The 26,462-nt window shown below is 44.4% G+C and overlaps 1 protein-coding gene across 29 annotated transcripts in view; it reads left to right on the top strand.

Annotated features, from left to right (window-relative positions):
* The window catches only part of DLG2 (discs large MAGUK scaffold protein 2), a 921,944-nt gene that overhangs the window by 581,638 nt on the left and 313,844 nt on the right, over positions 1 to 26,462 (top strand). The gene's annotated exons all lie outside the window — the stretch shown is intronic.

Here is a 26,462-nt window from a genome sequence, read left to right as displayed (position 1 = left end):
TGGAAGAGAGCTGAAGGTGGGCTCCATAAGCATCTTAAGGTGCTGGCAAAGGTCTGGCACAGAAGCGATGGACTCTGGTGTTTAAGAATGAGACATTTATATTGGTAAATGAATGCAAGTATGTAAAATTTTCTAATAAGGATTCAGTGACCTCCTTCCAAAAGAAGGTGCGACAGGATTAGCATTCTATCCCTGGAACTTCTGGCCACTTGGAAGAAGTAGAATGAGCATGACATTGTAATTGATACGGAGAAATGAATTTTCTCCCCACCTCCTACGCACATGCTAGAACTCAGGGTCACTCAATGGAATTGATTATGGCAGCAGTTTCAGGAGAGATAAAAGGAAGCTCTTCTTTTGGATTTGCATATCCTTTGGGGTAGATCTTGTCGAACCAGTTCTTCTTTTTTAGGTGTTCCGCTTTCATGCTGTTGTGGAAATTATAAGAGAAAGTTGTTGATTATCTAAGCGGATTAAGTTGGTTATCCTTAGAAGTGGATAAGGAATGGAAAGATACGCAGAAGAAAACAGGTAGCAGTGGGTCCAGCGTAAGAGCAGAAGTGCAGGAGAATTTTGATATGTCCATATTCTGAAGCCAACTGCCTAATCAACACTTTATGAACTAACACATGGATCAGAATGGCCCAATGGACTGGCTCAGTATAAGCTAATATTGTCTACAGTGACTGCCAGCAACTTTCCAATGTTTTGATGTGAGGAACATACCCAACCCTGTCTGGAGTTGCTGGGGATTGAACCTTGGATCTTCTGTATGCAAAGCAGATCCTCTACCACTGAGCTGTGGTCCTTCCCCATTCTAGTATAAGCCCATACCTCCAAGGAGGCAGGGGTCTTGATGCAAGCTGGACATAATTATTGAAGGGAGGTGAGACCTTCTTAACCCTGAATTAAGGCAATGGCACATAAGTCGGTTCTTTATGGAGTGCATTCGAGGCCACAAGTGGAACATCCTATCAAGCTGCAGCTCACTAGTGTATTATGGGTATATCTGTCCTGCCCTCAGTTTGGGGATTAGGTGTGCTAGCTTCAGTGCTCCCAAATTCCAGTGGTCCAGAAATCCAGGACAGTGGAGCTTTTGAGCTCAGACAAAAACCAGTCCATCCTTTATGTAGTAATTGTGTTTGCTGCCACTGCACTGGCATTTCCTGTGCTAAATAAAAGTGGGAACAATGGACAGGCATTCCTAGACACTTGGAGAATCAGACCAGGGAACAGTTAGTCATTTGGCCATTTGGAGCTCCCTGGAAGTTTCTCCAAGCTTTTGAAAACACACACACCCCTTCGCAATTTATGCCTACTACAAAAAAAAATGCTTGTTCAAAGACCCTATTGTGATGTGCATCTTTTCAACAAATGGAGGCAGGGAAGCATAGCAGTGACCAGAGGAGGAATGATCTCTGGGAGAAGTGCAGAGAGAAGAAATGTCATGGTGCATCTGCAGCACCACAACTGGATGCCTTCACTTGCCCCAGCTGCAACAAAACAGGTCTCTCCTGTATCAGCCTCTACAGCCACAGCAGGCATGGTAATTCTCCAGCGATTTGACCTTGCCCCAAAGGTGCACTCTTTCATTATCTCCTAAGATGAATGGATGCCAACAGCAGTGTGCACCATTTGCAAATGTATAATGGTGGGTTCTTGTGAGTTTGCAAAGCTGCCTCTCTGGAATGGCTCGTTGTTAATGTACACCATCATCTTGGGTCCTGTATGATAGATTTTGTTTGCGAAAACTCTTACTGTATCATCCTAGAGATGTCTTCAAAGAGCCCTCTTTCAGTTTTTCCCTGTGCTGCCTGTGTTTTTTGTTGGGAGTTTTCCCCGTCTTGTTAGTAAATATTTTATGGCACCATCTGCTAAATAATGCATTCTAAACTCCTTGTTAAATGGGTTTTGCTCAATCTTGCTATAGTAATTCTGTTAAACTACAGAGCTCCACTTATCACTGTGCATCCAGCTACAGTTGAAATCTGCAATGTTCATGCAATCGGGATCTTTCTTTAGAAATCAGAAATGGCCAGTTTGCTTCTCATTTATAATGCAGAGTCCACTCAACATATCGAGAAGCTTCTGTTGGGAGCAGTGCCATTTTCCCAGCAATATTTTGTTGCTTGGGAAATGCAGATACAGTCTATTTCCTCTCTTGGTGGTGCATCCATTGCTGTTTTGCTTGGTGCCTGGAATGTAGTTGCCCAGGTGTGGTCACAATTACACAATGGTTATGGGGTGAAGGATCAGGGCTGTGGACACAAAAGCCTACTGCATTAGACCAAATGCCCATCTAGTACAGTATCCTGTTCTCATCTGCTCCCTTGGACCACAATTCCCATGGCCATTGGCTGATGGGAGGTTGATGACAGGTGTAGTCCAACGGCATATTTGGAGACATAAGTTCTCCATCCCTGGCATAAGGCAAGATGCTCTTCTAACCTCACTCAGGACATTGCTTGTCTCTGGGAGTGGATGATGACACTGAAGGATGCTCGGAAGGGATTGCATCATTCAGACTGAAAAAATACCCCACCTGTGAGTTATATAGTCAGGGAGGGTACGTGAACAGGCAGGAACAGCAAGGAAGCTCAGGAGTTATTGGGAGTGGTCAGCACCGAGTCTCCTACTGAAATGTGGGTCTTGGTGACTGCTGAAATCTGCTTATCTCTACTGACACACTTTTGTTGTGATGAGATGCGAAGGAAGAGGCAGTTTCAACAGCGCATCAAAAGTTGAGTTTTCTGTCTCATCCCCCACCTTGCTTTGAATTGACTTCCTTTCCCTAGTTTTTGTACCCCCGACTGTTTTTTGCCATCCTCAAAACAGTAATTTTCATGCAGGGAGAGCATTTGTTTCTTTCAAATGCATGTTGACGGTTCTCTTGTCCCGGTTCCTCCAGCCCTTCAGTCTCCATTTAGCCGAGCTTTATTGACAGTTCTCTGGGTCTGCTGCCATTATGTAGAGAAAATTGTCAATCTTTCTGAGCCCCTTAATCATGTTTGTTGCTCCTGCCTGCATTTTAATAGCCTACGGTGCCTTCTTTACTTAAGCAACGAGACATGACAGGGGTTTGCTTTCTGGGGATATTAATACTCTCCCCAGGTACGTTGCTAGGTTTTAATTGGCCCCAGACAGATTCTGCTGTGCTACAATGAAATTATGATCTGAGATGGCAAAACTGCACTAAAAGCACACTAGAGCCCAAGGTATGCTCAAGTGAGGCCTGTCTGTGTATCTTGTGTGATAAATAACAATTGGTACAGTTGAGTTCTACAATTCCCACTTCACAATCACTGCATTTCCCACTTCGCAATCACTGCATTTAACAAAAATTGCTCTGTTGAGAATATGCAGCCGGTTCCCAATCTACATGTTCATATAATTAGCATATTGGATTTTCATTTTGCTGTATGCCTTGGTTAGAGCCTTTATTACTGCGTCACTTGTTAGTTCCAGAAAGCCATGTGATAAAAACAAGGCACAATTTCAGTGTTCGAAACCCAAATTAGCCTATGCAATTCCTCAGTAGATATATAAGAACTTAAGAACAAAAGAAGTCCCCTGCTGGATCAGGCCAGAAGCCCATCTGGTCCGGCAGCCTGTTCTCACTGTGGGTGGCCTGTGGGGAACCTGCGAACAGGACCTGAGTGCAAGACCTCCTTTGGTTTCCAACAACTGATGTTCAGACTCCAGCTGTGGAGAAAGACCATTGCCATCATGGCTAGTTGCTGGTATCTGTCTGTCTTGGCAGACAATGGGAAAGTGTGCCTTTGGGCATGAAGCCAAACTATTGTAGAATTATAGCCCCTGCTGTGGTGGTAGAGACCAATAGAGGTGATACATGTTTTATTCCAGGTGGGGCAGATATCTGGTTTTGCTGTTTCAGGTACACCATGGCATTTCTTTTCCCAGCAAGCATTTCTCCTCCGGTCACTGCTATGGATGCATGACCTGACTGTCTCCAGGCACTATGGTTGTCGGCAAGGGATTCCCACACAGTGAGGTTGTTGTTGTCAGTCTTCATGTCACGTTTGCAGAGATCTTTGTAGCACAGAGTCTGCCCACACCTCGTGCCTGAAACTGTAGAGCACATCCTTGGGAATCCTGCCACCTTCCATTCTAAGAGCCAGTGTGGTGTAGTGGTTAAGAGTGGTAGTCACATAATCTGGGTAACCGGGTTCGCGTCTCCGCTCCTCCACATGCAGCTGCTGGGTGACCTTGGGCTAGTCACACTTCTCTGAAGTCTCTCAGCCCCACTCACCTCACAGAGTGTTTGTTGTGGGGGAGGAAGGGAAAGGAGAATGTTAGCCGCTTTGAGACTCCTTAAAGGGAGTGAAAGGCGGGATATCAAATCCAAACTCTTCTTCTGCTTCTATGGACATGACCAAACCAGCATTGACGTTGCTGAGGCAGGAGTGCAAATACGCTCGGAATGTGTAGAGCACATCTTTGTTTGAGACTCTGTCCTGCCACGTGATGCCCAAAATGTTCCCAAAGCTCCACATGTGGAACCGAAATAGTGCAGTGAGAGAGGTTGTTGCGTCAGTGCACCCAACTTTGCCTATGTTCTGAAACAGGCATGTGATGGCTTCAAGGTGTGTTTGGCTCACAACCCCGCCTGAATTTACTGCGCTACCACTAGTAGTGGCCTGTGAGATGGTGTGGGTATGGCTTCTTGATATAGCGAGTCACTACCACAAACTCACACCCTTGATCAGAGTTACCAAAATGTAGCATGAAGTCACCTATGCCTGATAATCCCTGGCTAACATTTGCAGTAGGGATTGGGAACCTCAGACCTGAGGGACACACATGGCCCACCAAACCTCCAGGTCACATGGCCTCTGCAGCCACACCCCTCACCGGTCCTGCTTTGTCCCTTTTGCCAGTATGGAATGTATCCCTGAACTCTGATAATGCTTCTAGCTTATGTACCTTAAGGTCTCTGTGTCTCTCTGTGTAGAAACCTGATTGTACTAAGGTGACATTTGCATGCATTGCTCCACCTTCTTTTGCCTCTGGCCCCACCCACCCCTGACAGGTGGCCCCTGGAATGTTGCCAGGAAGGACATGTGGCCCTCAAGTTCACAATGTCTGCCACCCCACAGACTACATCTTGAAGTAGATTTCCTCCTCAGCTTTTAAAGCAGCTCTTCAGCTATGGATTAACCCAACCCAACACATGACAATGGGGGGGGGAGATGTAGCTGCCCCTCAACTCTAGGCAATGCTGCTTTGGGAAGTTGAAATCTTAAATCTCTGCGAAGATAACTTTTGAAAGCACAATATGTTGTAGCGACTGCCATTAACCTTTGCGGTGGCGTTAGAAACACAAGAGTTTCAGGCCAGGAATTCTAAATGAGATTCTGAAAGCCCTCTTGTCAAGTTACTCTCAGAGATAAACCAGTGAATTTAAAAAAATAAAAAAATAAAAATTCTGAGCTGATGAATCTGTGAAGAAGTGAAGATAAGCTGCCACTTTTGATTGTATTTTTACGAGCTATTCATCTTTTCAGCTCGTCTGCGGCATGTCTTATTGCATGAGTGAACAAAGTGAAACCTTTCATAAAAAAGAGAATTCCCTCTCTGCATAATGAGTAGTGCTCAGTCTCATTTCGTTTGAAAGTGCTTTCAGTTTTTTTAATTCTTTTTTCCCCTCTCTCCCCCCCCCCTTTCTTTTTGGTCTTGTTAAGGATATGAAACACAATTGCCGAGCAAATGTAATGCTGAATCGGTGGCTGGCTTTTACACAATTGGCTTTGATGAATTGCGACGGGTTTCCAGTTTTAAAGACATGACAAAGTCGGGCTTGTTCATCACTTTTCATTATTTGTTTGCCGTTCTCCTGCACAATGGCAGGGCCCAGTTGTTCTCTGTGCCCATCAATTTGGGTGGGACAACACCAGTGAGAAACACAGGAAAGGCGGGTCTTCTAACACCAGGGCCCTGGTGGGTGCCATTTCAGAGGAAAGAGATGCCTAAGGGACAGTGAAGGAAAAGTGAGACTCAGTATGTGTGAGGCACCTGTATGCAGGTGTTTGTGTTGAACTGCAGTTTCCAGCAATCACGCTTCATCACAGGGAAGGGGAACCTATGACCCTCCAAATGTTGTTGAACTATAACTCCCATCATCCCTGACCATTCCCCATGCTGGCTAAAACCGATGAGAGCCGTATGTCTGGAGGAACATGTGTTCTCCATTACTGCTCTGGTGGCATAGTGCCAGTGCTCTTTTTACACCACAAGAATTGCAGTGGTTTGAGGGCACCATCTACGCCAATGGTTCTCAAAGGGTGCACCACGCCACACTGGTGTGGCAGGAGAGGATAATAATAATAATAATAATAATAATAATAATAATAATAATAATAATTTATTTATACCCCGCCCATCTGGCTGGGTTTCCCCAGCCACCCTGGGTGGCTTCCAACTGAATATTAAAAACAATACAGCATCAAACATTAAAAACTTCCCTAAACAGGGCCTCCTTCAGTTGTCTTTTATTTATTTTATTTTTATTTTTTATAAATGATATTTATTACTTTCCCAACAATTTCAACACAACACTACGAACAAAAAAAGAGAAGAAAAAGAACAATACAAATACAAACAAAGCAAAAACAAACAAAAACAGTTTAAAAACACCTCAAACATTTTCAGTATCTTATCTTTCATTCGCTTATTTCCAACGACCTCCTCACACCTCCCTTTTTGTATTCCACTTCTATTAATTGTTTCAGCAATTCCTTTCCATCTTCCTCTGTTTTCTATCCTATAATTAACGCATTCTAACCTTATTTTTTCCTTTAATATTCTATTAATCTATTTATACTTAATTCCTTATAACATTTCTACTAAAGCCATATAACTTCATTCCAACATTCTTCTAGCATTCATTAATTTTGCAATACTTCCATAAATAGTTGTCTTTTTAAAGTAAAATAGTTGTTTATTGCCTTGACATCTGCTGGGAGAGCGTTCCACAGAAAGCACTCTGCCTGGTTCCCTGTAACTTGGCTTCTCGCAGTGAGGGAACCGCTAGAAGGCCCTCGGTGCTGGACCTCAGTGTCCGGGCTGGATGATGGGGGTGGAGACACTCCTTCAGGTATACAGGACCGAGGCCATTTAGGGCTTTAAATGTCAGCACCAACACTTTGAATTGTGCTCGGAAAGGTACTGGGAGCCAATGCAGATCTCTCAGGGCCGGTGTTATATGGTCTCGGCAGCCATTCCCAGTCACCAGTCTAGTTGCTGCATTCTGGATTTATTGCAGTTTTCGAGTCACCTTCAAAGGTAGCCCCAGGTAGAGCGCATTGCAGTAGTCCAAGCAGGATGCAAGTGCGGCAGGAAGATTCAAGGACAATCCCTATTACATTTTGCGAATCGTTCATGATCTTAGGTCGCTGCATTGTTTTGTGCTTCCTGGATGTCCCATCATAACATTACCAAGCAGTTGTGTGTTTTATGTTATAAAGCAAGCACTGGTAGCAGTTGCCTCTTTTTGTTTTCCAATGCATTTCTTATCAAGAAGAAATATGGTGTGGTATGAGTGAAGTGTTATTCCAAAAGCACGGCTTGCTTCTCAGTCCCAAGTACCTTGGGTGGAATTCAACTGAACTTTACTCAGAGTAGATCTATTGAAATTAATGGCCCTAAATCCATTCATTTCAGTATGGGTCTGCTCCGTGAAAAGCTTAGACAAATGCCACCACTCCTTATTGCTTGCATGATGGCGCTACCTAAACACCTGTTCCCAATCATTCCTGATTACTGTCCTGGGCTTGCCTGGTTTGACTATACCCCCTGCTTCCGTACCATCTGCTCTTGGACTGATGCTCTGGGATTTTCTGTACTGGGCCAGATAGCTGGGTTTAGCTCAACTGGACAGCCACCTACTTCCCTCCAAGGCTTCAGAATCTGATTGCCTGGAATCTGATTTTTGCCGAAGCCTGATAGTAAGACCAAATGCCCACTTTTGGAACATGCAGCGCTATGCCAATTATACGTGTAATTATTTCTCAGGGAGTTTCATACTTTTGGCCAGTTCACTGGCTCCATATACTGACTACTGCAATATGCAGCTAGCAGGCTGGAAGTTGATTGCGTGGAATATGTGTAGTGCTGTTTATATTCAACTAGAGTCAGAACAGATAGGCTAGGGGTGGCCAGTCCTATCCAAGACAGCACTATCCATGCATAGGAGGAAGGTAATTGTAGGCTTCATAAAGCCCAAAGGTTTGCAGTACTTTAAAAAAATAATAAGGGGGCGACCCAATCCAGAAATAATCAAAAACAGCCCAATGGGGACTGAGCATTCTCAGTAGGCACAGAATGCTGACCAACTGCTGAAGTGGGAGAGGATGGAAAACTGGAAGAAAGGGAATGGAATCCAATAATGGTATCTTGGATTCTGAATCAAGAGTAGTCTATGTGGGTCCTTGCAAAGCATACTAATACGTAACTGAAAAGCTCAGTCATATCCATAGTTGATATCAAATGCATCAAAGCAAACCTACAAAGAAAACAATGTGAAAAGCTCAGCCACCTCCATAACTGATATTGAAGGCATCAGAGCAAACTAATTTAATTAAATGTGATGAAACAAACAGACAATGCCCGCAAAGAGGCAGTTGCCCACCTTGCAGTCATGTGGCAAAGGCCGAAATACTTTGCCTTTGTTTAGGAAAAGAAATCAGATGAGCTCTTTCCAGAGGAATACCAAAAGACCACTTTGGCTGCATCTTTCAGAAGCAACATAGTGGGAGAACGAAGCCTCTAGCTAGGTGTTTCTAAGGCCTCAGCCACACTTGTTGCGCCATTTCCCCCCGGGAAAACCTGCTATTTACTATTGAATCAAATGTCAATTGGGTTTTCTCCAGATTGATGTTTGCTCCAATTTAGTGCTAAAGAGCTGGTTTTCTGGGGGGAACTACTGGGGCAAAGGCAAAGGTACTTGGATCCTAGAAAGCATGTGAAAAGCAGAAAACCACTTGGACCCATGCTTTCAAGGCATGGGACGAGTAGAATTGTGGATCTAAGCATTCTGAGGACTGGAAGAAGAAGTGAAGCCAAAACTGAAGAGCATCAAATTCTCTCATTCTGATCTCACTGCTTTCATCATTGGAAATTCCCACAACATGGAAATAAATTGAGTGCCTAGTCATTAATCTGTGTCCCATTGCGAGGGATGATTGCTACAGAAATCTGCTGGTGTAAAAAAACATGTTCCTTTTCCCTCTCCCCATCTCATCTTTTTTTTCTTTTCTTTTTTTGGCAGAAAGTAGCAGCGACTTAAACTAGTTTGCAAAGTGTTAGCCCTAGATGACTCAAAATCAATTTGATGCTTTAATCTGGATAAACACAGTTCTTAATACATTCCACTACACAGGATGACAGCCACATTTTCCCCATTAAGGAACTCATGGGAAACATGGCTGAAATGAGTGTAAACCAAATTCAGGATATTGTCAATATTGAAGTACTTCTGATGCAGGGTCTTTCCTGCATTTGCCCCGGGGATATGCGGAGGTATAAAAGAAACCATGTAACTGTCTCACGTTCTCCTAGCATCACTGAGTGGCTTAAAAAGAAAACCCAACAACAACAAAAGGATTGAGCCAAGGCTATTGATTGATTACCATTACTGCTAAATCTTTAAACTTGTGTTAGGTTGCTTTTAATGGCTTTTGCTTATGGGTTTATGAATGTCTCGCAGCCTAGTTCATGGGAGCTTGCCTGTTACTAATCATGAATAAATAAATTGGGGGACAGGGGATATTTGAAATAATTGATTCCAAAAGCCCAAATAGGGCTTTTGCTGAAGGTTTTGTACTGGATCTTAGGATTGTATTGCAGGGATCCCCTACATTGCAGGGGGTTTGACCAGATGACAATTTGGTTCCCTTCCAACTTTAGTTTGTGATTCTATGAATATATTATCCTTGCGTCTCTAAGCAAACCACTTTTGAAACACACGAGAATGGGAATCTCTTGTGCAGAGAGGGGAAAGTAGTGTGTGTGCAAATAGGATACTTGTTGCGTTATGGAGATAGCAGCTGATTCCGGCAAAGAAGGACCGAAATTACATCATACAAGGAAAGGATGGAGGAAAGGGCACAGGAGTTGATTCAAGAATGACTGGCTTGTGAACTGATTGGGGAACGCAATGGAGGGACTAACTGATAGTTTGCAAATGCCAGCATGTGGAATTTTGCCTTCCATTGCACCAGACTGAATTTCAGGTTGAATTTCTGTCCATTAAGTCTGTAGCATCATACGTTCCAATGTTTGAATGTTAGACATTGCAATTTTCAGTGTTTATTTGCAAGGCAGTTTGCAGCATAAAACGAAGTATAACTAACCAAGGTGGGACAATAATTAATGTTGCCAATAGCCGGCTTTTTATTGAAGGCATCAGATGCTTCCATCCATATATTGTCACTCTCTATCTTCTCTCCTCCTCCTTCACAATGGATCATGGGTTTTGCTATCTTAAAGATACATGAAGCAGAGCAAGCGCGATTTGGAAGGGAAATGGGTTCAAGTGTGGTCTGCATGGTAACACGCAAATTTTCTCTTTTAATTAGATGGCTGCATGAAAGGCTTAGGGGAGAATTCTGATGATGCTGAAAATGCTGAAGAAAGAACTGAAGAAATAAACTAATGGGAAGGGATTGGAGGAACAGAGGAAAGTGTGTAACGAACAACTGAGACAAAATATTTTCAGTCCTTCTGTTTTTACCTTACTCAGTTTCAGAAACTATATCCTACATGTTCTAATATATTGACTCAGCGACGTCTTAGTACCCACCTCTGTTTGCATCCAGCTCTTATGGCTGAGTTGGATTATATAGATTATATATCTTTTAAGATTATATATCCTCTCTAGATTATATATCCTTTTTTGACATGGTCATTTCTCCTCTTTAGTATTGTGAAGCCTTTCCCCAGTACAATATTCTCTGAGAAAAGATAGATCTGCAAGCAAGGGAAATCTCCTGGAGAGCTCTGATTCATAGCAATATTGACACCTTTTGATTCATATTGCTGAAACGATCATATCTTTTCATGTTACTCTAATCTCTTTGCTTCATAAAACCCACAGTTCTGTTTGCATCAGAGCAATAACGTTTTATGGGTACAGGTGCACTACAAACATCTTGCCATTTCTGTTTATACACCAAGGACTCATAACTATGAAATTATACCATCCTGCCTTCCAACCAATTTTTTTTTGGGGGGGGCGGTTTGAGGGGGGGAGGGAGTAGTAGAACCAATGATTAACTTTGGTACCTTTTTTAAAAATACCCTTCATCAACGAACTCCTGTTTGTCTTCCATCCACACCCAAACTCATATAGCAGTCATCTCCATCTACCCCCTTTCAGCCAAACCACCACCAGTACAACAGCCTGATACATGCCCATAGCTTCACATTGTTTGTTGTTTAGTCATTTACTTGTGACCGACTCTTCGTGACGCCATGGACCAGAGCACTCCAGGCACTCCTGTCTTCCACTGCCTCCCACAGTTTGGTCAAACTCTTGCTGGTAGCTTCAAGAACACTATCCAACCATCTTGTCCTCTGTCGTCCCCTTCTCCTTGTGCCCTCCATCTTTCCCAACATCAGGGTCTTTTCCAGAGAGTCTTCTCTTCTCGTGAGGTGGCCAAAGTATTGGAGCCTCAGCTTCAGGATCTGTCCTTCCAGTGAGCACTCAGGGCTGATTTCCTTCAGAATGGAGAGGTTTGATCTTCTTGCAGTCCATGGGACTCTCAAGAGTCTCCTCCAGCACCACAATTCAAAAGCATCAATTCTTTGGTGATCGGCCTTCTTTATGGTCCAGCTCTCACTTAACATACAAGACTTAAACAAGATAATATAGAGCCTTATGAGGAGCGATTGTTTAACCTGGATAAGAGGAGACTGAAAGGAGATACAATAGCAATCTTCAAATATCTCAAGGGCTGTCACATGGAAGATGGAGTGAGTTTGCTTTCTCCAACTCTGGAGGCTGGGACCCAATCCAAGTTGCAAGAAAGGAGATTCCTACTTAACATCAGTAAGAACTTTCTAATAGAGCTGTTTGACAGTGGAACGGAAGGTCATGTGGACGCTCCTTCCTTGGAGATTTTTAAGCAGAGGTTGGGTGGCCATCTGTCGTGGATGCTTTAGTTGAGATTCCTGCATTGCAGGGAGTTGGGCTAAATGACCCTCAGAGTCCCTTCCAATTCTATTATTCTATGATTCTATAAGATAGGCCGGTGCAATTATTCCCATGTTGCAGGTGCATGTAGGAAGGATCATTCCTATGGCGTGTCCTTTGTTCCTGGAATGCTTTGCCCTTGGCCAGATGTGAAGCAACCACCACCAATTGCTTCAGATATCTTGTAAAGACTTGTCCTTTTGCCCAGGCTTCCCCCGACCCATAAGATTAGAACATCTCTTATGTGAATGAATTCTCTGAATGTGTTTTATTTGCTTTTATATGCTCTCAGGTCTTTTATACTGATGTATTGATTTTAGGATGCATTTTTGTTTTAATGGATATTGCCTTCATATTGAACCTAGTGCACATTGCTTTGAGACTTTTGAAATAGTAAGTAATTTAGAAATGCTTTTAAAGAAGGGGGGGAGCACACTGAGTGTGTGGAAGAAGTGGTATTAAAGCCAGGTATTTCCTGATGTAAATCTCAACAACTTCAGTATTTTACATCAGCTTAACATCTTGTTTTGCCCTTTGACTTCTTACAATTTTATTCTTATTTCCCCCAGCCTTTTAGAATGGAAATCTATTAACACAGAATTTGGCTGTTCTCAGGACTAGGAACCAAATGCGGCCCTCCATTCCCCTCTTTCTGGCCCTCGGGACTGTCCCTAAGTCATGTCTCCTCCCCAGACCACACCCCTTCTGTCCAGACCAATCCCACACTGGCTCTGCTCCAGTGTTTCGTGACCCAGCTAATCAGTACCATGCCACTTTAAACAGTCATGGCTTCCCAACCACTCCCAAAGAATCCTGGGAACTTTATTCTGTTTAAGGTGCTGAGTGTTGTTTAGATACCCCTATGCTGTACTCATTTCAGCACCTGCTTAGAACATATTTGTTTTGTTTTGTTTTGTTTTGTTTTGTTTTCTTTTCTTTTCTTTTCTTTTCTTTTCTTTTCTTTTCTTTTCTTTTCTTTTCTTTTCTTTTCTTTTCTTTTGACAAGCCTACCGGGTGGCGCTGTGGGTTAAACCACAGAGCTTAGGACTTGCCGATCAGAAGGTTGGCGGTTTGAATCCCCACGATGGGGTGAGCTCCTGTTGCTCGGTCCCTGCTCCTGCCAACCTAGCAGTTCAAAAGCATGTCAGAGGGCAAGTAGATAAATAGGTACTGCTCCAGCGGGAAGGTAAACGGCGTTTCCGTGCGTTTCCGTGCGTTGCTCACATGACCCGGAAGCTGTACGCCAGCTCCCTCGGCCAATAAAGCAAGATGAGCGCCGCAACCCCAGAGTCGGCCACGACTGGACCTAATGGTCAGGGGCCCTTACCCAGACCCTTAGAATGTCAGTGCGTGTTTTAAACCATTTTAGTTTATTGCTGAATGATTTACAGCAATAAATAAATGTTTTGTGGGGGTTTCTTAATTGATAATGTTACTGTTTTATTTTCTTTGTAAACCGCTTTGAGGGTTGTTGCTTTTTTAAAACACACACACACACAATCAAGTAGTGTATAATTTTTATGAAATAATAAATAAATAAATAAATAAATGAATAAATAATCCCCCCCACAAAGCTATGATTCCCAGAGTTCTCTGGGAATTGCAGCTCTCTGAGGGGGATAAGAGTCCCCTAACAACTCTCAGCACCCTTAACTAACTACATTTCCCAGCATTCCTTTGGGGGGAAGCCATGACTGTTTATAGTGGTATGATACCTCTCTAATTGTTTAGTGCAGAGGAGGACTGGAAGGTGTCCTGGAAGTGTAATAGTGACTCAAGCATGCCTAGACTGAGAAATGTGCGTGTAGAAATTCCTGACTTTTTCATAGCTAGTCTCTTGGGCAAAGGTTAAAGAGATATATCTTGACCAACCCACCACTAACCTGTAGCCACAGAAAGTTGCCTGTAAGGGGGACACAGCCTTTGGTTCCTCAACCCTGCACTGATGTTTCGTATTTCTTTGCTTCAGCCTACCAAAAGAAAAAAGAAAGAAAAAGCCCAGCACAGATGTATGGGGATAAAAATCTTTGCAAGGCCTCTATTCTCTCTTCAAACATGAGGAAGGGAATGTAAGAAACCTTCCTCCTCCTCCTCCCACCATCTCCCTACATTCTGATGTCTCCTGAAAAGAAGCTTTGTGTCTTTTAGCCCACGTGGAGTTCACACAGAATATCTTACGGATAGGTGTGAAGTTGTGGATATGTCAAAACTGAACATGAGTAATTGATGCCCTGCTGTAGGGCTGGGGCTAATTACTGGCTTCCTTGCAGGATTAGCTTCTAGCAGCAAAAAAAAATTGAAAATAGGTAATGATATGCTCTGAGCAGAGGAGGTGGTTGGTTGGTGACTCTTGTGCCAATGGGAGTTCCTTTTTTGCAATGCAAATTGCAAGGGGGATGGGCTTATCTGGATCAGGCCTTGTGGGGGCAGAGGAGTAAGAAGAGTTTAACCCTTTGTTGCAACTGTGCAACCCTTTGGATTTGTAATTTGCGTGGGGTGGATGGGTGTCCCGTTGGAGTGAAAGGGAGTGTTCCCCCACCTCCCCCCAAAAAACCATATTTCAGGCAAAAGTGGTCCATCCGGATTGCAGCTAGGGGCAAAGAGTTAAAGCCCCCATACACTCCACACCAGGATCAAACCCCAGATTAGGGTGCCGCAGCTGCAATTCATGCATTTTTGTGCTAACTAAGGAAGAATAGAAGTCTCTTCTGCTGGTGCACAATTGCAGCCAACATGAAAACTGAGGAGAGGGGTGGGGCCAAGGAGAAGCAGATCTATGTGCCTTCAAGGGAAGTAATAGTGCCACTGTATTCTGCTCTGGTCAGACCTCACCTGGAGTACTGTGTCCAGTTCTGGGCACCACAGTTCAAGAAGGACACTGACAAACTGGAACGTGTCCAGAGGAAGGCAACCAAAATGGTCAAAGGCCTGGAAACGATGCCTTATGAGGAACGGCTAAGGGAGCTGGGCATGTTTAGCCTGGAGAAGAGGAGGTTAAGGGGTGATATGATAGCCATGTTCAAATATATAAAAGGATGTCACATAGAGGAGGGAGAAAGGTTGTTTTCTGCTGCTCCAGAGAAGCGGACACGGAGCAATGGATCCAAACTACAAGAAAGAAGATTCCACCTAAACATTAGGAAGAACTTCCTGACAGTAAGAGCTGTTCGACAGTGGAATTTGCTGCCAAGGAGTGTGGTGGAGTCTCCTACTTTGGAGGTCTTTAAGCAGAGGCTTGACAACCATATGTCAGGAGTGCTCTGATGGTGTTTCCTGCTTGGCAGGGGGTTGGTCTCGATGGCCCTTGTGGTCTATTCCAACTCTATGATTCTATGATTCTAATAATAATAATAATAATAATAATAATAATAATAATAATAATAATAAATTATTTATACCCCGCCCTCCCCAGCCAAGACTGGGCTCAGGGTGGCTAACACCAAATATATAATACATTAAAAACACAAAATCAAATGATTGATTAAAATACAGTTCAAAATCACATTTAACATCAAAATGCCATTAAGTGGGAACCCACGAATCACAACCGTAAGGAATATTAAATGTTCACCAGGCCCGGCCACCTGTGCTGGTCCCATGTAGGCCAGCAGAAAGAGCCAGGAGGCCACTTACATACAGGGTCCCATAGAAAGAGGGAAGAAGGAAGGGGGTCAGACTGGGCCCAGACCAAAGGCCTGGTGGAACAGCTCCATCTTGCAGGCCCTGCTGAAAGATGTCAGATCTCGCAGGGCTCTGGTCTCTTGCAACAGAGCGTTCCACCAAACCGGGGCCAGGGCTGAAAAGGCTCTGGCCCTGGTTGAGGCCAGTCTAACCTCCTTGAGTCCCGGGACTTCCAAAGTATTATTGTTTGTGGACTGTAAGGTCCTCCACGGGGAGTACTGGGAGAGGCGGTCCCGTAGGTACGAGGGTCCTAAGCTGTGAAGGGCTTTAAAGGTCAAAAGCAGCACCTTAAATCTGACCCTGTACTCCACCGGGAGCCAGTGCAGCTGGAAAAGCACTGGGTGAATATGCTCCCATGGCAGAGACCCCGTGAGGAGCCTCGCTGCTGCATTCTGCACCTGCTGGAGTTTCTGGGTCAGTTTCAAGGGCAGCCCCGCATAGAGCAAGTTACAATAATCGAGCCTGGAGGTGACTGTGGCCAGATCAGGGCGAGAAAGGTGTTTAGCAGCTGTTTAGCACAGCAGAGGTGGAAAAATGCCGCCTTTGCCGCAGTTGCAACCTGCACCTCCATAGAAAGGGAGGCGTCAAAGGTTATACCCAAACTCCTGACAGAAGGCGCTGGCAAAGATGGGAGTGCTATGAGGGATTCTCATCTGAGATGCAGAGTTTGCTTTCTTCTTTGGCGATCACTCGTAGCCGAGTAAGATTGTCTTCCATAAACACGGTTTTAACAATGAGTCCGTAAATGACTGTGGAGGCCAATTCTGGATTCATATGTCCTTCCACAGTGGGTGGGAGTTGATCACGGTGTGGATTTGCCAAGCATATCTTCCTCTTAGCATGTTTCTCCCTTGCGTCTTGAGTTCGAGGGTCTTCAAAGCCCATCACACCTTTGGTAAAGGCTGTTCTCCAACTGTACCACAGGAGCGGTACCTGGTCCGAGCCCTGCAGCATCTGACATATGTTGTTGTTTAGTCATTTAGTCGTGTCCGACTGTTTGTGACTCCATGGACCAGAGCATGCCAGGCACTCCTGTCTTCCACTGCCTCCCGCGGTTTGGTCAGACTCATGTTTGTAGCTTCGAAGACACTATCCAACCATCTCGTCCTCTGTCGTCCCCTTCTCCTTGTGATCTTTCCCAACATCAGGGTCTTTTCCTGGGAGTCTTCTCTTCTCATGAGGTGGCCAAAGTATTGGAGTCTCAGCTTCGGGATCTGTCCTTCCAGTGAGCACTCAGGGCTGATTTCCTTAAGAATGGATCGGTTTGTTCTTGCAGTCCACGTGACTCTCAAGAGTCTCCTCCAGCACCAGCATCTGGTTTAACTGCTCATTAAACCAATGGTACTTTTGATTACGTTACTGTTGAGGCAAGCTATCCAGCGAAAACAACGGGCAGAATGGATTGGCGTACTAGCCACTAGGGGCTAGGTGGCCGCTTGGAGTAGGGAGGATCCGATGAACAGCCCACACGTGTGATTCAGGGAAGTGTGAGACTTCTGGGTTTTCCTATAGGAGGCAAAGACTGAATATTGTAGCCAACCAGCAACGGGCTCTGATCATGTGACACAGCCAAGGTCATCAGACAGAAAGCAGGGTGAAATTTGCCTTTTAAGAAACCATCATGGCTGGCAAGAGAAGGAGAAGGAGAAGGAGAAAGCTTCTTCCACTGCACTGCAATTTCTTTTTTAAAAAAATAAAGATTATTTGCAGACTTATGAACTGTTTCACAGCCGGAATCTCCCAAAGAGATGTTCAGTAACACAAAACAAGATAAAACGATTATAGACTTGGTAAATCAAAAGCAATAAGGCCATTTCTACAATTGTACCGTTAATAGGCTGTAAAATGACTGGGTCACACTTCAGGGAAAGCCTTCTTAAACAAAAAATGTCTTCAGTCTCTGCCTGAATATCAACATTGTAAGCACTTTAATTTCAGCCGGCAACTAATTCCAGAAGGCTGAAACTGCAACACTAAAAGCCCTGTTGCTAGTTCAAACTATGTGCGTTTCCGAAGAGCACAGTTCTCAAACAGAGTGAGGTGGGGTTAGGTGGTCCTCTACGAAACCTAATCCCAAATTGTTTAGGACTTTAAATGCAAAACCTTGAATAGTCCCACTAACATATTAGCAGCCAGTGCAGGTCCCTTGGCAGCTATGATATAGTGTTGCCAGGATGCCCCACTCAGCAACCTTCCTGCTGCCTTTATCACCAGTTGCAAGTTCTGAACAAAGTCCAGAGGGAGCCCTGCATGGAGCACACTGCAATAATCCAGTCTTATAGTTACCAGTGCCAGGACTACAGTGGCCAAGCTATGTCAATCCAGAAACGGCTGTAGATGGTAAAAAGGCAGAACTGCTGAATGACAGCAGGGAATAAAGACCCGTCCAGCCCTCTGGGCAAGGAGGGTGGGAGTCTCCAGCTCCAAGAATAAAACCTGGTATCCTCTAGTAAGCAGGAGATGGAGGCAGAGAGAAGCAGCTGGAGAAAGGGCAAAGAGGGACAATAAGATGAGACTGAAAGAGAAAGGAACAGGGCATGTCACAAGAGAAGATGGAAATATGCAGGTGACAAGTCCAGCCCAATGACTCTCCTCAGCCCTGGGGAATCACACAGGAATATAGGAAGCTGCCGTATACTGAGTCAGACCATTGGTCCATCTAGCCAAGTATTGTCTACTCTGACTGGCCCTCTTGCCCTCCAGAGTGTCAGGCAAGCCCTACCTGAAGATGTTGGGGATTGAACCATGGATGATCTACCATGGAGCGACAGCTCTTTTCCCTCAAGGGAGAGGGAATTGAGGTGAAAGGTTTGCCTTCTCTCCCAGAGACTTTGTTTTGGTGAACTTTTCCCAGGTGGGGTACGTGTGTGATGACAGAACTGCTTCCTTTTTCTGCCTGCCTCTGTAGAGGCACTTTGAAGACCACAAAAATGTAGTGAAGACATTTTTGTGGTCTTCAAAGTGCCACAAAAATGAGGGGGAGGCAAAGATGAGGGGGAGAGATTCTGTTTTCTTTGCATTTTAATGCAAACCCACCTAATTCACATTTCTTGAAACAATACATAATGCAAAACACAGCAATCCATCAAAATCCACAGTTTTCCAAAATCCGAGATTCAATTGTCTGTCTGAACAATGTGCATTATGCTAGAGTTTGCATTAAAATGCGTATATTTGTGAAAACTGCATACAAAAATGCATCGTGTTGGGGAAATTGGTTGCAAGAATGTTTGTATGTCAGGAAACATTGTGACTATTAGGAGAAATTTATACTACAATGCAGAGGCATATTCATGAAGATTTGTTTGTCTGAAAATTGCCATTTGCTGCAGAATGTGGAGTAAAGAATGAGAAACTGAAACCGACAGGTAGGGTCCAATAGCTCTGTGCTGCAAATAAAATTATCCAGTTTGCCTTTCACCCAGTGCTCATCTTCCAAATCCCTGGTGTGCACCCCATAAACACATCCCCATATGACCAGATCAGGACTTGCCATGGAATGGAGGTGGGGATGCTGGTCACTGGTACAGATATCTCCTGCTGCTCACACAGTGCCATGAGCTTCCTGTATAGGAGGGATGGTGTGTGCCAAAACATTTTTTTCTTTGCTTCTAATCAGGAATGTCACAATATTTATAACCATTTTCAAACACTTGGCTTTAAAATGTTGAGAAGTAAATTGCTGTGATTCCTCAGTGGCAGTGGCTGTTGTTAGAAAATGCTCAGAGCATGTTAGGGATTGAGGCTTTAACATGATTTAAGTATTCTTCCGTTGCTGTGCATTCATCAGCTCGATTGTTCTAAATAACGCATCATTTTATTGCCATAACAAATCATGAAAGGTCTGAAGAGTAAAACAAAATGTTGAACAGAGTGCAAGAACATTACAAATTGATCACTTCAATAATGGATTTATGTCAGAAGCGATAACGTTCCTGATCATTTTAGACAACTGGGCTGAAATATTTGCTACGTCAGACTGAACATCTTTTTTAAAAAGCACTTTCAAGCAAATGAAAAATCAATTTTTAATTATTTGGGTTGGAAATAATTATTTCCTGAATACTGGAATTCTTTGTGTACACACTAACCCATTTGTAGTACACACACAAAATGTAGTTTTTCTCACTGTGGAATAGTCTGTGCTCATCCTCAATAGGTTCCTTTCAATCTAGATTGATTCTAGATCCTCCTGTCCACAAGGGGAGATGTGGTGACTTGATATGCAGTGGAAAAACCCTCCACCTGATTAGATTATCAGTGCTTTTTCCACCCTGGGGAGAGTTCTCTTGGCATACACCCACCCACAATGTCATTGGGCAGGTGTGAATTGCCTCAACTGCTTGCGCCTGTTTTCAAATGGACACATTGTGGGAAAATGTAGGATCAACCTCCAATGAGCTTTCATTTTTGGGAATGAAGCCAATTCTCAAGAAGCACATTTTAGGGTCAAAAATATGCAGAAGACCTAGATTGTGTGTAGGCCTCTTGTGGGGGCGAGGAGGAAGCAAGTACTTGTTTTCCATTGCTTGCAGAATACAATTTTGTGTGTGATTTCTAGAACGAAATGCCACGATGCGTGAAACCACCAAGTTTCCTTAGTGGTTTGGTCCTCAGCACGGGTAACTATGGGGCAGTATGTGCTTTGCGCAGTTGTGCAGGGTCTGTACGTAGCGTGCTGCAGGAATGATGCTCATTCATGTGCATGCAAACTCTTCTCTCACATGTTTGCCGTTTCGCATGTTGCACATGAGCTGTGTGGGCTACATGCATGACTCTACCTTGTGCAGGAGATGCGATGTGCAGAACACATACGTTCTGTCGGTGTGAGAAAGCTCAGGTCTGCCGAGCTGTTTATGTACAGTGGTACCTCCGGTTAAGTACTTAATTCGTTCCGGAGGTCTGTTCTTAACCTGAAACCGTTCTTAACCTGAAGCACCACTTTAGCTAATGGGGCTGCCCACTGCTGCCGTGCCGCTGCTGCACGATTTCTGTTCTCATCCTGAAGCCAAGTTCTTAACCCAAGTTACTATTTCTGGGTTAAGTGGAGTCTGTAACCTGAAGTGTATGTAACCTGAGGTACAGTGGTGCCTCGCAAGACGAAAATAATCTGTTCCGCAAGTCTCTTTGTCTAGCGGTTTTTTCGTCTTGCGAAGCAATCCTATTAGCGGCTTAGCGGATTAGCGCTATTAGCGGTTTAGCGGCTATTAAAGGCTTAGAGGCTTAGCGGCTAAAAGGCTATTAGCGGCTTAGCGGCTTAGAAAAGGGGGGGCAAAAAAAATCGCAAGACTCGCAAGACGTTTTCGTCTTGCGAAGCAAGCCCATAGGGAAATTTGTCTTGCGAAGCGCATCGAAAAACGGAAAACCCTTTCGTCTAGCGGGTTTTTCGTCTTGCGGGGCACCACTGTACCTCTGTACTGCATTTTTATCCCACTTTTTTCTCCAGGGAACTCAAGGTAGCATACATAGTTCTCTCCCTTCTCTTTTAATTCTTACAACAACCCTGTGATAGAGGTTAGGTTGAGAGGCAGGGACTGGCCCAAGGTCACCCAAGTCAGCTTCCTGGCCAAGTGGGGATTTGAACCTTGGTCTCTCAAGTTCCTGGCCTGACACTCTAACCCAGGCTTCCCGAACCTCGGCCCTCCAGACGTTTTTGGCCTACAACTCCCATGATCCCCAGCTAGCGGGACCAGTGGTCAGGGATGCTGGAAATTGTAGTCTCAAAACAAAGGTTGAGAAAGCCTCCTCTAACCACTATACCATACTAAGTCAAATTTCAGTAGCAGAGCCATAGTTGGTTCGAGCCATTTCTACTACATACAGGAGAAGCAAGGAACCTATGCTGTGGCCCTCTAGATGTTGTTGTTGTTTAGTTGTTTAGTCGTGTCCGACTCTTCATGATCCCATGGACCAGAGCACTCCTGTCTTCCACTGCCTCCCGCAGTTTGGTCAAACTCATGTTCGTAGCTTCGAGAACACTATCCAACCATCTCGTCCTCTGTCGTCTCCTTCTCCTTGTGCCCTCCATCTTTCCCAACATCAGGGTCTTTTCCAGGGTCTTCTCTTCTCACGAGGTGGCCAAAGTCTTGGAGCCTCAGCTTCAGGATCTGTCCTTCCAGTGAGCACTCAGGGCTGATTTCCTTCAGAATGGATCGGTTTGATCTTCTTGCAGTCCATGGGACTCTCAAGAGTCTCCTCCAGCACCATAATTCAAAAGCATCAATTCTTCGGCGATCAGCCTTCTTTATGGTCCAGCTCTCACTTCCATACATCACTACTGGGAAAACCATAGCTTTTACTATACGGACCTTTTACTATAACTCTAGATGTTGTTAGACCACAACTCCCATCATCCCTGACCAATGGCTCTGCTGGCTGGGACTGATGGGACTTGGAGCTCAACAACAGCTGGAGGGACATAGGGACCTCTCACAGACAGTATTCTAAACATGAGCATGTTATACAAGCCATTATGATACTCACCGATTTAATGTTAATTTCTTTTCTCCTAATATCCCAGCTATATTGAATGTTGGCTCCGTTTCTGTGCAGACTCACTTAATGCAAAGTGTCTCCATCCAGCAGGGATGAGCACTAAAAACTCAATAAAATAGATTATGTTTTGCAAATTGAAATTCTAGGTACATGACACATTTGTTCACAATCTGCAGTGGCTCTCGTTTGACATTTATGCCGTCCTTTGGTGGATCAGATTCAAGCTTGCTTCTCTATCATGTATATGAATCACTGCTAATTTCAAGCTGCCACCAAGAAATGTCAGGAAAGGGACAAATCTGCTTGATAATTACAGTCTTTTTGTGTGTGTAGAACTGTTCCCTCGTTCCATTATTGCTGGGTAATATGGAATTCATTGATTTGTTCTTTAAAAATGCAAGGGGGCAGAGATAATGTAAACATGCAGAACAAAAATTAAAAAGCAGGGAAGTCACAAGTTGCCTATTCCAAAAGGACTGAAACAGAAATATTGCCCTTGAAGGCTTTGCCTGGGCTACGTTGTGATCTTTGATTCAAACAGAGTTTGTGACATTCTTTCAGTAATTGGGCTTAGCTGCTGTAAGTTAGTGCCAAATTAGACATAATGGGGGCAACCACATTTGTTTTTCATCTGCCTTTTCCATCCATGAAACATAAGTGTTTTCCTTTTTTTATCCAAAGGGGCTCATGTGTGAGGAGAGCTGAACCCCACCCAGTATAGCTTAGTCCACAAAGACTAGTATGGAACTGCCCCATCAACTCCAGTCTACCCTCAGCTAGTGCCTTTGCCTGCCTGTACTTCCTCTCCTTTCCGTGTGCGGCGCTGGTGCTGGCTCGCCAGATGCAGCTTCGTCATCCTGGCCATGTGACCCGGAAGTGTCTTCGGACAGCGCTGGCTCCCGGCCTCTTGAGTGAGATGAGTGTGCAACCTTAGAGTCGGTCACGACTGGCCCTTTACCTTTACCTTTACTTCCTCTCCTTTAGTGTCAGTGTTGACCATGTAGAACTCAGCAGGCAGAAGGATGAAGACAAAACTAGAATTACTTGGACCTTCCTGCCATTGGCCTCTGGCTCCACCTAGTGTTGGGCTCCATACCTTCTATCCTATCGGTCCCAATTGGCACCGGCCACCAATGCCCTCACCTGCGTTATTGCCACATGCTTTGGTGCCAGAGAAAAGTGTCTTGGAGCTAAGGTGGGAGAGAGAGAGAGAGACCATCTTTCAGTGCAGAAGGTCCCATGTTCATTGTTTTAAAAATCATTTTTATTAATTTTCCAATACAGGCATACCTCGAGTTGAAGTAGCTTTGGGATGAATATTTTTGGGTTGCGCTCCACGGTGATGGAGTGTGTTACTTCTGGGTTTCGCCACTCACGCTTGCGCAGACGCTCAAAATGATGTCATGTGCATGCGTGGAAGCCGTGAATCGTGACCTGCACATGCGCAGACACGCAGACGCGGGTTGCGTTCACTTCAGGATGCGAACGGGGCTCCGGAACAGATCCCATTCGCATCCAGAGGTACCACTGTAAAAAACATCCAATTATTATATCCAATCATAATCCAATTAAAATAAAAAACTAAAATAAAAAAACCAAATTATAATCCAAATTATAATTGTTGATTTTTGGGGGAGCCCCATAGTCTAGACCTCTGAAGCATATCTCCACATCTCAGTCCTGCCCCTCCTCATTTTTTCCATATCTTGATTTTAACGCTTTGAAATTCTCCATCCCTGGTTCTATGATTCTCAGTCAGACATCATATATCCTTCCGTCCCTCAAATACAGCTTTATTTGTGTATATACCGTATTTTTCGCTCTATAACACGCACCAGACCATAACATGCACGTAGTTTTTAGAGGAGGAAAACAAGAAAAAAAATATTCTAAACGAAATAGTGGATATATGATTTTTGTGGTTCATGCTGTGGCCACACACATGTGATCTGACAGTGAGTTTGGAGTAGCCCAATGCAAAAATCCTGAGGATCCATGTGGATCCATGCTTTGTAACCACGGAGGAGGGAAGGAAGGGGAACCATGGATCCTCTGTTCACGACGGCAGCAGATCCCTACCACCACCCGCAGGCATTCGCTCCATAACACGCACAGACATTTCCCCTTCCTTTCTGGGAGGAAAAAAGTGAGTGTTATGGTGCAAAAAATACGGTATATTTCTCCAACTGTCTTTTTACTTGTGTGGCTTCCCCTGACTCCGTTGCAGTCTGGGCTGTTATCCAAGCCTGTTATCTGAAGTTTAATGTCTCAGCAACTCCCAAGTTGTTCAACCCTACCAAAAAGCTTCAGGTCGCAGGTGGTGAAAGGACCTTGGCTTGTGACCCTGCAGGTTTTTATTTAAAGAATATGTATCCTGCTCTTTGCCCAAGGGAGGCTCCCAGGCAAGCTGACAAAGCACTTTAAAAAAAAGACAGCCCCTGCCCTCAGGCTTCCAATCTAAGAAAAGATGTAGCATAAGAAGAAAATGGATTGGAGAGGAGAAAGAAATAAGAAAGCTCAGGTAGTAGGGCTTAGTTACAAGTCCTTCTAATAACAAGATGGGGTTCAAGTGGGGGGAAAGGAGCCCAAAGGTGCTGACCACTTAACTGTGCCAATGAAGTGACCTTGTCTCTCTTCTCTTCCCTCCTGTACTGCAGCCTGATGTGAAGGCTGCTATTGGGCAACAGCTGATGGGGACCAAAGATGCTCTGTCCAATGGTCAGAGGCTGTATGCTTCTGAAAATCAGTCGCTGGGAGCCACTGGGACGTTAACATATGAGAGTGCTGGAGGTGAAATAGTTAAACAAGTTACCCAATCAGAACCCAGGGGGTGGAGTCAGAGGGACTATAAAACCAGCTCTGGGAGGGGCGAAGGGAGGAGTTCATTGGGAGTTGGGTGGCTGGTTGGAGTGGGAGTGAATTGGGATAGAGTCTGTGGGTAGGTTGAGTTAGTGTAGCAAAATAAGCTGAGTCAGGAACAGTTAGGGGCTTGGAAGACAAGTATATATCTGAGAGGTGGTTTAGTGAGGGAGAGCAGGTAGCAGACGTTATCGGTCTGGATAGGCACCCCATGAATGTAATTGACTGATACCACACGCTTGTTAAACAGCAATAAATAAACAGAAGTTTATGTTCCAATTTAAACCTGGCTGGACTCAGTAATGTACCAGGTAGGGCCTGGGTGGTGGCAGTGAGAAATAAAGTGGTGGCACAGGGATCAATAGACGGTGAAACGGAGTGCTCTTCTGCTTGGGTCTTGCTTGTTGGCTTCCCACAAGCAGCTGGTTGGCCACTGTGGTGACAGGATCCTCGACCAGGTAGGCCACTGGCCTGTTCCAGCAAAGCTCCTCTCATCTTCTTACAATCCTGGGCTAGATGGAGAAGCAGACTGATTCTGGCATAAGGCAACCTCTGTGTTGTTCCTAAATTCAACACAGGCATTTTGAACTGTTATTCATGGCGGCCAAAGGGGACTATTTGCTTCTCGCCGCCACCCCTCTGGTATATTAACAAAAAGAACATACACATGCTCTTTGTTTTTATGTCATCTATGATGGGTCCAGAACTGCCTGCCTGTGGTCATTCATGCCCCAATCTTAGAAGCTGATATATCTGATGCTTGTCCAGAGGGCTAAGATACATTTTGTACATAGGGAACTGGCATCAGAGGACAAAACATGTGTACTTTGTACCTATTATGAATGGTACATTGCATGCAGCTATAAATCAGTGGGGGGTTTCCCCCTTTTTTTTCTTTTTAGAATGCAAGTGAGAAGGGTTCACACACACACACACACAGAGAGAGAGAGAGAGAGAGAGAGAGAGAGAGAGTTATTGTACAGACCTTTTTAAAAATATATTTATATATGAAAAGTCGCTGTTTATATTTGCATCTGCCATTCAGAGCTGACATGGATGAATAGCGGTGGTCAGGTTGTTTGCTTGCATTTGCAATATTCGATATAGTTTTTATCCCCCGCCCCCACCAGCCCTCCCTCCCTTTCCCAGAAAGCAAGCCAAAAGCTATTTGTCTCCCACTTTTTAAAAGACTGCCTGCACTAGTTTTGTCCCAGCG

This window comes from Podarcis vaucheri, assembly GCF_965113315.1.
Source record: "Podarcis vaucheri genome assembly, chromosome: 4".
Taxonomy (NCBI): Eukaryota; Metazoa; Chordata; class Lepidosauria; order Squamata; family Lacertidae; genus Podarcis; species Podarcis vaucheri.
Note: the sequence above shows the minus strand (reverse complement) of the source record. Positions and strands in the feature narration are given on the sequence as shown.